Source organism: Pteronotus mesoamericanus, unplaced genomic scaffold (genome assembly GCF_021234165.1).
Source record: "Pteronotus mesoamericanus isolate MK-2021 breed Mesoamerican mustached bat unplaced genomic scaffold, CSHL_Meso_final scaffold_54, whole genome shotgun sequence".
NCBI classification, from domain to species: domain Eukaryota; kingdom Metazoa; phylum Chordata; class Mammalia; order Chiroptera; family Mormoopidae; genus Pteronotus; species Pteronotus mesoamericanus.
This window is the reverse complement of record NW_026555321.1, coordinates 37,542,554-37,556,287: the sequence shown is the minus strand read 5'-3', so window position 1 is coordinate 37,556,287 and position 13,734 is coordinate 37,542,554. Positions and strand designations below refer to the sequence as shown.

The 13,734-nt window shown below is 39.2% G+C and overlaps 1 pseudogene; it reads left to right on the top strand.

Moving 5' to 3' along the window:
- The first annotated feature begins 428 nt into the window (after positions 1 to 428).
- Positions 429 to 513, top strand: LOC129061118 (uncharacterized; annotated as a pseudogene).
- Positions 514 to 13,734: the final 13,221 nt, after the last annotated feature.

The following is a 13,734-nucleotide window of genomic DNA, read 5'->3' as shown; positions in this document are numbered from 1 at the left end:
TCAGCAGGATTTGCTGATAGATGCAATGTCGGGGGGTGAGAAAAATAGAGCCAAACATGACAAAAAAGGTCTTTTGGTCATCTAGATTGAAGGACGGCTGTGGGAGAAACAAACTGTAAAGCAGGGGGTTGTGGTGACTCAGGAGTCCACTTTGGACATGTTGTTTTTGTAATGCATATTGGCATCCAAGAAGAGATGAAAAATAAAGATCTGGGCTGGGGATACAAATTTAGGAGTTGATGGCATATCTCAGGGGTGAAAACCCATGAGATTGGATGAGGGCTCCTTTGGAATGAGGGTAAAGAAAAGAGGTCTGACAGCAAAGCCCTGGGGCTCACTAGGATTAAGAGGACTGAAAGAGAAGGAGGGAGCACCTGAGAAGAATGAGAGAGGTAGCTGGTGAAGTAGGAGTAGCATATTAAAGAGGGTGCTCCAGCGGCTGCACTGAGACACAGGTTGTGTTTCCATCACAGTAATTTTACTGCAGTGGTGACAATGAGACCTGTAACTTTTTTTGCTAGGCTCAATGAGCAAAAACTGAATACAGTAAGACTTCAATTATAGAAACAATTAAGGAATGATATAGCTTACATCATCTGCCAAAATACCAATGTACTTCTTATGAGTTAACTTCTAGGGTCCTAAAGGAAATTGCTTGAAGAAATTGAGTCCTGACGATTATAGGTGGGGAATTTCTGAAGTATGTCCATATTCAAGTGGAGATCAAAGAAGCTCAACGAAAAGAATTGTGGACTAACTGACATACTTACATTGAGCAAAAATTATTTTTAAAAGGGACTGAGACTCAAACTTGTGAGGAATTTAGGCAGTGGAAGGAATCAGAACATGTGAAATTCCTTAAATAAAAATTTATTAACTAGGAAGGAAGGAAATAAGGAAGGAAGGGAGGGAGGGAGAAAAAGCTGCAGAAGTCAAAAAAACAAAGTCACTCATATCAAATGCCCCAGATGGTCAGGATGAGAACTCATGATTCATGCTATAACATTGATAAACCTTGAAAACTTTATGGTAAGTAAAAGAAGCCAATCACAAAAGGCCACATCTTATATAACTCCATTTGTATAAATATCCAGAACACACAAATCCATAGAGACAGAAAGCAGGTTAATGGTGATGAGAAGCTGAGGGAGGGAGAAATGAGAAGTAACTGCTAACAGGTATGAGGTTTTTGGGGTGAGATAATGAAAATGTTCTGGGATGGGAGGGTGGTGATGACTGCACAACTTTGTGAATAAACAAAAAAAACTTACAGAATTGTATACTTTAAAAGACTGAAGAGTTTCAAGATGGCAGAGGAGTAAATGGAAGTCACACCAACCTCCTCCCAGGCCAAACCAGAATTACAACTAAATTGTGAAGAAATCACCTTAAACAACTGAACAACAGCAAGAGAGAAGCCTTATAACCTCAGACAGACAGAACAATCAACTTTAGCACAACCAGACTGGTAAGGAGTGTGGTGGAGACTCGAGAAGGCTGGCTGGGTGCCCACAGGCTGCAGTGCCAGAGGAATTTATAAATGGCCAATTGGATCCCCCTGAGAAGAGTGGGGTCCAAACCATAAAGGGGGACTCCCGGCCTACCACACCAGAGCCCAAAAACTACATAGATAATAGCCAGCTGCAAAAAGCTGCAGGGTTGCTCTCTGCCAGAGAGGGTTGGCTAGAGATGCAAAGAGCCATTTAAAGGACCAATACATAGATTTTTTTATTGCAGCCACTGACCCAGGGCTCCAGCAAAGGCAGGAGAGACTGGACTAGAGACACTTTAGGAGAGACTGTGGGAGGCTTTGGGGAGAGAACTGAGAGAGTAATCAGCAGGACTCCCGAGCTAAGTCATCCCCCAAGACAGCAACAGCCATCTTGTTCAGGCAGACCACTCCCCTGAGTGGCAGCAGTGTGAGAAGAAACAATAGCTCCACCCCCAGGAGGGTCTCAGCCCTGGCCCTATGGTGTCTAAGCCTGAATGCTGAGTGCAGCATGACTAGTTTAACAACTGAAGGAGACAGCCACAGACAGCAGATTCCTGGAAGTCTCTAACAAACTGCCTGAGGTCAGACAAAGCCAACATCTGACATTATCAGAGATGGATCCAGAAAGAAAAAACAGCAGTAAATACTAGAGGCTGCCGAGACAAAATCCACCACGGTCTTCTACATGATTGATAATATTTTCTTTACTACATACCTTTTTAACATCCATTTTGGGTCCATCAAGTTTGTGCATATTAAGTCATTCGATTTTATACTAGTAGTTTATTTCTCTCCTTTCTTATAATAGTCTTAATCTCTTTACAGCCTTATTAACACTGGTTCATTTGCTGTTGATAGTGCGATTGCAGGGGACAGTTATTTTTGCAGATGTGGGATTGTTTCCTGGGCTTTGTGCTTTTGTTCGGGCAGCAACTACACAAAAACACGCAAGATGTGGTGGGCACAGTTACCCTCAGTCAACCAGCTAGAGGGTAGGATACACCAAAGAATGACCAAACAACAATCAAAACCCAATTACTCCCAGACAGCCAACATAATCAGCAGAAAAGGCATCCAAAGAGCAGCAAGTTCAGGAGATCAGGGGACCGCACCACTGAATCTCACAGGTCTCCTGCCATAGAACTTCACACTGCAAAGTCAGGAACCCAAGACAGATCGATTTAAGAAGCAGAAGCAAAAAAGAAGACTCTCACAAATAATGGGAAGGCAAAGAACCACCCCCCAATCGAGGGGAAGGAAGAATCCCCAGGAAGAGAGCTAAATGAAATAGAGGCAAGTAAGACATCAGATACTGAGTTCAAAACAATCATTCGAAGGAAGCTCAATGAGCTCAGTGAGCTCACGGAGAATCACCAAAGAGTACAGGGAAACTATGAGGAATACACCGCAAACTATGTCAGCATGAAAAAGGACGTAGAAACTATCAACAAGAGGCAAGAGGAAATGAAGGATACAATTTCTGAACTGAAGAACACAGTGGAAGGAATCAAAAGTAGGCTAGATGAAACTGAAGATCAAATCAGTGAGCTGAAGGACAAAGGAGAAAAAAGCTCCCAGAAAGAGCAAGAAGATGAAAAAAGGACTCAGAAAGAATGAAGAGGCATTTAGGGAAATGCAGGACAACCTGAAATGTCATAATATCTGTATAATAGGGAAATCAGAAGGAGAAGAGGAGCGAGAGATAGAGAACCAGGTGGGAAAAGTAATGATGGAAAACTTCCCTAATTTGAGGAGAGAAAAAGTCACACAAGTCCAGAAAGCACAAGTCAAGAGGCACCCAGTGAGACCCACTCCAAGACACATCATAATTAAAATGGCAAATATCAAAGACAAAGAGAGAATCTTAAAGGCAGCAAGGGAGAAACAGGTAGTAACATATAAGGGAACCCCGATACAGCTAACAGCTGACTTCTCAACAGGAAGATTACAAGCCAGAAGGGAATGGCAAGAAATATTCCAAGTAATGGAAAGCAAAGGACTGCAACCAAGACTGCTCTACCCAGCAAGGTTCTCACTTCAAATGGAAGGCAAAATAAAGAGTTTCCCAGACAAAAGAAGACTAAAAGAATACATCTCCACCAAACCAGCACTGCAATATATGCTAAAGGGATCATTTTAAGGAGATGAATAAAAAGAGTGACAAAGAGAGGAACACAGGTACAAAGGGGAAAAAATGAGTAAGTGCCTATCAATAATAACTTTAAATGTAAAAGAATTAAGTGCTCCAATCAAGAGACATAGGATAGCTGAATGGATAAGAAAACATGACCCATACATATGCTGCCTTCAAGAGACCCACCTCGGAACAAAGGACCTACACAGACAGAAAGTAAAGGGATGAAAAAAATATTCCAAGCAAATGGAGAGAAAAAAAAAAGCTGGGGTAGCAATACTTATATGAGACAAAATAGATTTTAAAACAAAGGCCATAAAAAGAGACACAGAAGGCCATTTCATATTACTCAGAGGAAGAATCCATCAGGAAGACACAAACATTGTAAATCTATATGCACCCAACTTAGGTGCACCCAAATATATAAGAAAAATCTTGGAGGACTTCAAGAAGGACATAGACAGCTACATGCTGATAGTAGGGGATTTTAACACCCCACTGTCAACAATGGATAGATCTTCCAAACAAAATATCATCAAAGATATTTTAGAACTGAACGACGCATAGATAAAATGGACTTAACTGATATATACAGAACCTTTCATCCCAAAAAAGCAAAATACACATTCTTTTCAAATGCAAATGGAATATTTTCAAAGATAGACCACATGGTAGGACACAAAACAAGCCTCAACAAATCCAAGAAAATTGACATCATAACAAGCACTTCCACGGACCACAAGGGCTTGAAACTAGAAGCCAATCTCAAGGAAAAAACTCAAAAATTCAAAAAACTCATGTAGACTGAAGAGCATGCTATTAAAGAATGAATGGGGCAATAATGAGGTCAAAGAAGAAATCAAAAAGTTTCTAGAAACAAATGAAAATGAACACACAACAGTTCAAAAACTATGGGACACAGAGAAGGCAGTCCTGAGAGGGAAGTTCATGCAATACAGGCCTACCTAAAAAAGATAGAAACATTTCAAATAAACAGCCTAACCCTACAGCTTCAAGAACTGGAGAAACAAAACAAACAAAACCCAGAGCAGGTAGACAGAAGGAAACAATCAAGATCAGAGCAGAGTTGGATGACATAGAGACTAAAAGAACAATTCAAAGGATCAATAAATCCAGGAGCTGGTTCTTTGAAAAGGTAAACAAAATTGACAAGCCTTTAAGCAGACCCATTTTAAAAAAAAAAAAAAAAAAAAGGGAGAGGACCCAAATAAAGAATACCAGAAATGAAAGAGGAGAAATTACAACTGTTACCACAGAAATACAAAGGATTGTAAGAAATTACTATGAACAATTATATGCCAAGAAATTTGAAAACCTGGGTGAAACAGACAAATTTCTAGAAAAATTTGACCTTCCAACACTAAATGAAGAAGAAGCAGAAAGCCTGAACAGATCAATCACAGCTGGTGAAATTGAAGAAGTAATCAAAAAACTCCCCACACACAAAAGCCCCGGACCTGGCAGTTTCACAGGAGTTATAACAAACATTTAAGGACGAGCTAATCCCTGTCCTCAAACGATTCCAAAAAACCCAAGAGGAGGCAAGACTCCCAAACTCTTCTTATGAGGCCAGCATCATCCTAATCCCAAAACCCAATAAAGACACAACAAAGAAAGAAAACTACAGGCCAGTATCACTGAGGAACATAGACGCTAAAATCCTCAACAAAAATATTGACAAACCGCACCCAGCAATACATCAAAAAGATCATCCGCCATGATCAAGGATGGTTCGGTATACGCAAATCAATAAACTAAATACATCACATAAACAAAAGGAAAGACAAAACTCACATGATCTTATCAAAGGCGGAAAAAGCGTTTGATAAGGTAAGGTGCCCATTCATGATAGAAAACACTCAGCAAAGTGGGAGTAAAGGGGCATACCTCAACATAAGAAAGGCCATATGTGAAAAACCTACAGCCTACATCGTACTCAACAGGCAAAAAACTGAAAGCTCTACCACTAAGACCGGGAACAAGACAACGGTGCCTGCTGTCACCACTTCTATTCAACATAGTATTGGAAGTCCTAGCCACAGAGATCAGACAAGAAAAAGAAATAAAAGGCATCCAAATTGCAAAGGAGGAAGTAAAACTGTCATTGTTTGCAGATGACATGATAGTGTGTACAGAAACCCTATTGACTCCACCAAAAAACTACTTACCATAATAAGTGAATTTGGCAAAGGAGCGGGCTACAAAGTCAATAGTCAGAAACTGAAGGCATGTTTGTACACCATCAATGAAATATCAGAATCAGAAATCAGGAAAAATATCCCATTTGCTATAGCGACAAGAAAAATAAAGTACCTAGGAATAAACTTAACCAAGGAGATAAAAGACCCGTACTCACAAAACTACACAACACTGCAGAAAGGAATTAAGGAAGACACAAATAAATTGAAGCAAATAAATTGAAGAATTAACATCTTCTAAATGTCCATACTACACAAAGCAATTGATAGATTCTACGCAATCCCTATTAAAATACCAATGACATGTTTCACAGATATAGAACAAACATTTCAAAAATTTATATAGAGCCATAAATGGTCCCGAATAGCTGCAGCAACTAGTAATTTTGAGAATGAAGAACAAAGTAGGAGGGAATCACAATATCTGACATCAAACCACATTGCAAGGCCACTGTAGTCAAAACAGTCTGCTACTGGCATAAGAACAGACACATAGCTCAATGGAACACAATAGAGAGCCCAGAAATAAACCCATGTCTCCATGGTCAATGAATATTTGACAAATGGGGCAGAAGCATACAATGCAGTAAAAATAGCCTCTTGAACACATGGTGTTGGGAGAGCTGGACAGCTACATGCGAAAAATTGAAATTCGACCACCAACTTACACCATACACAAAAATAAACTCAAGATGGATAAAAGACTTAGATATAAGTCGCGACACCAGAAAAGTCCTTGAGGAGAACATAGGCAGGGAACTCTCAGATATCCCACGCAGCAATATTTTCACTGATATGTCCCCTAGAGCAAGGGATATAAAGGAAAGAATAAATAAATGGGACTTCATCAAAATAAGAAGCTTCTGCATGGCTAAAGAAAACATCAGCAAAATGAAAAGGGAGACAACCGTATGGGAAAATATATTTGCCAATGATACCGCAAACAAAGGTTTGATCTCCAAAACATATAAAGAACTCACATGACTCCACTCCAGGAAGACAATCAATCCAATTAAAAAATGGGCAAAGGACCTGGGCAGACACTTCTCCAAGGAGGACACACGCAGGGCTCAGAGACATGTGAAACGATGCTCATCATCACTAGCCATCAGAGAAATGCAAATTAAAACCACAATGAGGTACCATTTCACACTGTCAGAATGGCCATCATAAACAAATTAACAAACAATAGGTGCTGGTGAAGTTGTGGAGAAAAGGGAACTCTAGTACACTGTTCATGGGAATGCAGACTGGTGCAACCACTGTGGACAACAGTTTGGAATTGCCTCAGAAAGTTAAAAGTGGAACTCCCTTTTGATCCAGCCTTTCCACTGCTGGAATTATACCCTAAGAATCCCGAAACACCAATTCAAAAGAACCTATGCACCCCAATGTTCATAGCAGCACAATTTACAATAGCCAAGTGCTGGAAACAACCTAAGGGCCCATTAATAAATGAGTGAATCAAAAAACTATGGTACATTTACACAATGTAATACCATACAGCAGAAAGGAAGAAAGAGCTACTGTCCTTTGCAACAGCATGGATGGAGCTGGAGAGCATTATGCCAGGCGAAATAAGAGGCATTTAAAGACAAATATCATATGATCTCACCTATAAGTGGAACCTATTCAACAAAACAAACAAGTTAGAAAAATATAACCAACAATGTTGAAAGAAAAAACACACTAACAGTAACCAGAGGGGAGGGGGGAGGTGGGTAAGGGTGAAAGAAGGGGAAGGATCAAGTCAAGGACCATATATAAAGGACCAATGGACAAAGCCAAAGTGGGGAAGAATTGAAGGTGGGAGGTGCGGGGGGGTAGGGCAGGGGAACATGATGGTAGGAAAATGGAAACAAATGTATTTGAATAATAATAAATAAATAGAAGAAAATTCATAAAAGTGAATATTATGATATGTGATTTTTTAATAATTTTAAATGAGCACTCAGAACTGATAGTGGGACCTTCTGATGTGGAGGCCAATGGTGACGGTGGCGGCAAGAGTGGTTGGCATCACCTAAGTGAGTTTAAGAGATAGTGGGAATGGGAATATCTGAGCATCAATGTGGGTAACAACTGTAACGGATTGAAACATATCCAATGTGTTTAAATACATTAGTTCGTAATGACACTGTTTTTGTGAAAAAGGCACATTAAAGAACCCAAGATCAGATTAGGAGATGCCAGGGAACCAACTTATTATTTCAAGAGTAGTAAATAAAAGAATCAAGAATTTATCCTGCCACCCTGACTAGTGTGGCTCAGTGGGTTGAGCGCTGTCCTGCAGACTGAAAGGGTGCGGGTTTAATTCCCTGCCGGAGCACATGCCTGGGTTGCAGGCCAGGTCCCCAGTTGGGGGACATGCAAGAAATCACCAATCCAAAGTTTCTCTCACACATCAATGTTTCTTTCCCTCTCTTTCTCCCTCCCTTCTCCTCTCTCAAAAAATAAAAAAAATCTTTAAAATAAAAAAAGAATTTATCCTGCCTTTCCTGTGTAAATTGTACCATTGGGTATCCAAATAGTAGGTGCAGATCAAGTTCACTTTTAAAAGGTATTCCAGCTAATAAATGAAAAAGGAATGGTAAAATTCAAATATCAAATATCACAAATATTTTGAAACCCCTGATCAATTAATAGAAATAAGCATTGATCATCAACAGCTACTAGCATCTTACAAAGATACACAAGCAGACTTTACAAGTGCCCTGGGAGAAGATCCTACCACCACCTTTGAAGTAGTCCTGGCCCCACGCCCCCAAAATCAAATCTGTACCTGATCAACCCTCTATATTCAGCTACCAATTTTTAGGAAATACAAAAGGTAGAGAAATATGTTACACTATATCACAGGGATACAAGTGGCAAAGTCCAAACTATGAAAAACTAAAGAACAAACACCACAGTATCTTCAATGAACAAATTACAAATGAGGGGAAGAGAGAGAGAGAGAGACAGAAGGTGAATGCAATAAATGGACATTATTTGAATTCTGTTTCAGTGTTAAGAAAAAGTCAAGACATAGATGAGAACAAGTAGAAATTTCAAGAGTAACTGAACATTTAATGATATTTAAAAATCGTTATTTTTTTAAGGTATCAGTCATGGTACAAGGGTCCTTATTTTTTAGAAAACACACTGAAATATCTTCAGATAAAGTGACATGGTATATGAAATTCACTTCAGAGTGTGAAAAAGGAGATGTGAATAAGGATAGAAGTGAAACAAAATTAGCCGTGATTAGTCATTGCTAAAGCTGGATGAGAAGTATCTGGTGCTGCATTCTACTATTCTCTCTGAGCTGTTAGATTAGTTTAATACACATCATTTTAAAAAATTTTTTAAAAATTTTAAAAACTGAAAGAGCGAATGGGAGGAGAGGAGGACCTGGAGAGAGCCAGTGCAGACTACTCTTCGGAGAAGCCAGCAAAAGGAAGCAGAGACAGGGGACCATAGTAGGAAAGATCATGGGGTCAACAGAGGGTTTTCTGAAAATGGCAGACATTAGCAAAGGCTTGTATTCTGACGAGAGCATGCTCTGTCAGAAAGGAAAAACATCTGGGAGAGGGGACAGATGCTCTAGGGTGGGAATTAGGCCGTTACCTGCAAGTAAGTCCAGCGCAATTCTCACAGTCAGGGATACAGGGTTTTTAGAGAGGAAAACTGTCTCTGAGTTGGTTCTACTTAAGGGATCTCCAGAAGTAAATTTGGGGCACTTCCTCACCCTTGGGAAGCCTCTTGCTGAAAATACCCTGCTTTCTATGACCAGACCTGAAATCAGCCATGGTTATTCTTCATTCATAAAAATCCTACCTAACATCCAGACAGCACCCTCTTTCCCAAGGGTCTTTGATTTTAATTTAAAAAATTATCTTTATTTTTTAAAGAGAAAGTAATAAAACAAAAACAGCCTATAATCCCACTGCCCAGATATCCCTGTTAATATTTTTAATGATGTGGAAGCCTGCCTCCTCACTCTGAATCCTCTAACCAGTGTTTTATTTTTCTAGTAAAAAATAATAATAATAACACTATTTATTACCAGTATGTATATTTTTGAATAAAAATTCATACCCAAAAATCACCGTACTATAATTACTATTCTGCACCTTACTCTCTATACTTAATAATAGATCTTGGCAATCTTTACAAACATATTTATCTTCATAGCCACAGTGTACTTTTTAAATAAAAAACAGTTTGCTATTGTCATATCTTCATCTCACTGAAGCATATTGAGAACAGATCTCATTTTGCAGGTAACAAAACTGACCCCGAGTAGGATTAAATGACCCGTCCAAGGTCTCACCAAGTTGAAAGCTGAGCAATAGTAGATGCCGGGTCCCTTTCACTCCCTGTGCCACAGCACCTCCCAGTGGCACCCAGGTAACATTTTCCACCCGCAGCATTACAGCTCCCAGTTCTCAGGAAAATTTCCATTTAAATTAAGAACAACCAACATCCTAAAACAAGATGTTTCTTTTTAAATAACTTCTCTACTTGTGAAATACTTTTTATTGCATTGGGATTTATAATTCTTAATAGAATGTTAAGTTGTATATCCTATAATATTTATAACATTCTAAACTTTTCATTTGGAAGGAGAAGGTATAGATGCTCTGAGTTCTTTTTTATCAATTTTTTAAAACTTAGTCCAATGCACTGAGCACTTTCAGATGTTTGTGGCTCTTAATCTTTTTAGGGGGACATGGACCCTTTTGAGAATCTGGTGAAAGCCACAAATCCTCTCCTGAGACAAAAGTACAGACATGCAAAATCTTGCTTTTAATCCCAGGACCTTCATAGAATTTCTAGACCATCCACAGGCCCCAGGTTAAAAACCACTGCCATCATGATTTCATCTCCCAATTTTTCTACACCCAGGGATACCTACAATGTTTTAATCAGAGCCACAACATGCTTTTAATTCACTCTAACTTTTAATATATATGCCAAATCTTCTCAGCCTGACAGGTTATTTAGGGATAACTCAGTATAACCCCAACAGGTATTCTGAAAACCCTGATATATTTTGTTTCAAATGTTTTTAAAAGAACAGAATTAAATTTAAGTTCTCACTGAAAAGAAGTTTTCAACAAAAAAAATATTGAAGTAAAGGTTTGACCTAGATTATACAGTGATAACTTGATGTTTGGTCTTTAGCTACACTAAAAACAAAACCAAACAAAACAAAAATCCAGACTTTGGATATGGAGGGGAGAAGTCAAGGGGCAGAGGCTTCATCACATCAATTAATCATTAACTCCAGAAATATGGTGAGCCTCCAAGGCACAGAAAGTTTAACCTTTGGCTTTTGGGTCGCCAAAAACATTCCCTAATGAAAATCCTTTCTTCTTCCAACCTTACAATCCTCTACTCTAATTAGGGGATCTTTTTCTGAACTGTCTTAGGACATCACCTTATACAGGCTCAGGACCCAGTTAAAACGGAGTCTGCATTAAATAATGGTAAAGGACTGTGTCAAATTTTTCTTCACATAATTATAACTACTTTTAATTTCCCTTTTCCACCAGGTCACCATCCAACTTTCTAGTTCAAAGCCACTCTGAACAAGACTTGAATCAGTTGCATAAAACATTAAATCTTATTTTCAAATATTTCAAAAAAGTGACCCTTTTTACCACTATTTAATGATAAGGTGAAAAAAGACAGGGAGAGGGTAGTAACAACAATATCATTTTCTCACCTCTAAGAGCTTCTCCAATCTAAGCCTCTTCCCCCAACACCAACCCTAACCTCATCTCCCAAAGGATAAACGCTTCCTTCAACATGAGTCCAATCCCCCTCTACTGATTCACTAAGTGCTGGAGTAAGAACTAGAAAACAGAAGCCCCTGCAGATTGGGGAGATGGTGACCTTGCTGTGCAGGAGGCAGTTGCCCAGCAGAAGAAATTTCCTCAGAGCCACCAGAGTCCTTCCCTTCCAGGGCTAGCAGCAAATGTTAAAACAGATGGTTTTACCTTTGGGGGGTTGGAGGGAATTTTTTTGCCTTGGATCTGTTTCTCTAGCTGGAAACATTTTGTCATTTGTTACTATCATTCTTACCTTAAAATTTTTTATTAAATTTATTAGGGTTACATTGGTTAATATTAATACAACAGAAACCCTGGAGCAAAAGGACCTATAGGTGTGTACCTGAGTCACTCTGAAATTACGTTCAGCTTTTAAAAGGATGCTATTCAGCTTACTAGGAAACTGGGCATGCAACCTCCACTTTTCTTTGATCTCTAGGCATAGTTCCATCTCTAAAACCAGATTCTCCCATCATACTGACCACTTTCCCAGTACAATATTTTAATTAACAGCACACAGAGGTCTGTCTCTGCCTTCTGGTAGAGAGCAGGTTTAACCAGCATGTCTGTCCCAACTGACTGCACTACTATAGGATTATATAGAAGGCCATCCAGGGAAATATATGCAAGAAAAATTACTGTAGCTCTGTGCTAGAGTAGCTCACTGGGAACCTTTGATTACCCGGCAGTATGCACTTGTCCTTGGCTAACAAATGTCCTCACTTTTTAACATATATGCCCGGCCTCAGCACTTTTCAGGCCTAAACTCTGCTGTCCTTTAATTCTCTTGACAGCTAGCACATGTCCCACAGCTCTTGAGAGTTTCAGATGGCGATGTACCAGGAAGTGTGAACTCTGATGCCACCGTCCATCTCCCAGGCAGGAATGGGGGTCTTTGGGGGTTTCCAAGAAGGCTGACCCAAACTCCAGATACAAGCATTTCAGCAGAGGTGCCACGTCCTTCACATACTGCCAGGAGCTAGGCTGATAAAACAAATCTATCATTTATGGCCTATGAGCAGGGAATAGAACCTTGTTATTGATTGTTATTGTGTAAGGTACTGTTAAGCTAATTTGCCCACACCTCCTCAAGGTAGGTATTATTAACTTTATTTTTTCCTGTGAGAAAACAGACCCATTGAAGTTAAATGATTTATCCCAAAATACCAGCCATCAGGTGGTAGAGCCAAGACTGATGTTCTTATTTGGCTTTCTGATTTAGAATGCTCAGATGGTGGGCATCTTAAAGCTATTAGTAAGATACAGCTTTAGCATTACACACCACATGGGAGGAAAGGAAGACATTCTTTCCAAGAATGTTTCAAGAAACAGTACTGAAGAATATAACTGCAAAGAAAATCCTTTTTTCTCTCTGTAATAGAACATGTAGAAAAAGAAAGGAGTTGGCATCTTCTCCTATCCTCTTAGCCTATCTTGATGTTATCTATCACCAAGGATCAATCCAATCCTGCCTACTTGTAATGGCTTCTCTGAGTGTCCCTCATCTGGAACTCAGCCCTGCCTAAAAGTACCATATACTGCTTTACGCTGCTAATTTCCCTTCTTCTCACCAACTCCTAATTACTTGATGGAAATTCTAATAAGCAGAGAAATGCTAGGGAAAAAATGTAAAGGAAGCAACCTAAGTATCTATCAGTGAATAAATGGATAAAGAAAATGTGGTATATAAATGAAATATTATTCAGCCATAAAAAAGAAAGAAATCTTGCCATTTGAAACAATGTAGATGGACCTTGAGGGCTTTATGCTAAGTGAAATGAAACAGACAAAGACAAATCCTGCATGATCTCACTTGTAAGTTTTAAAAATTGAACTAATAGATACATACAGCGAACAGACTGGTGCTTGCCACAGTCTGGGAGTGGGAGTGGGTGAAACGGGTGAAAGTGGTCAAAGGGTACAAACTTCCAGTTATAAAACAAATAAATTATGGAGACGTAATGTACAGCATGGTGACTACAGTTAATAATACTTGAAATATAACACTTGACTACAGTTAATAATAATCGAAAGTTGCTAAGAGAAATTTTAAAAGTTCTCACCTCAAAA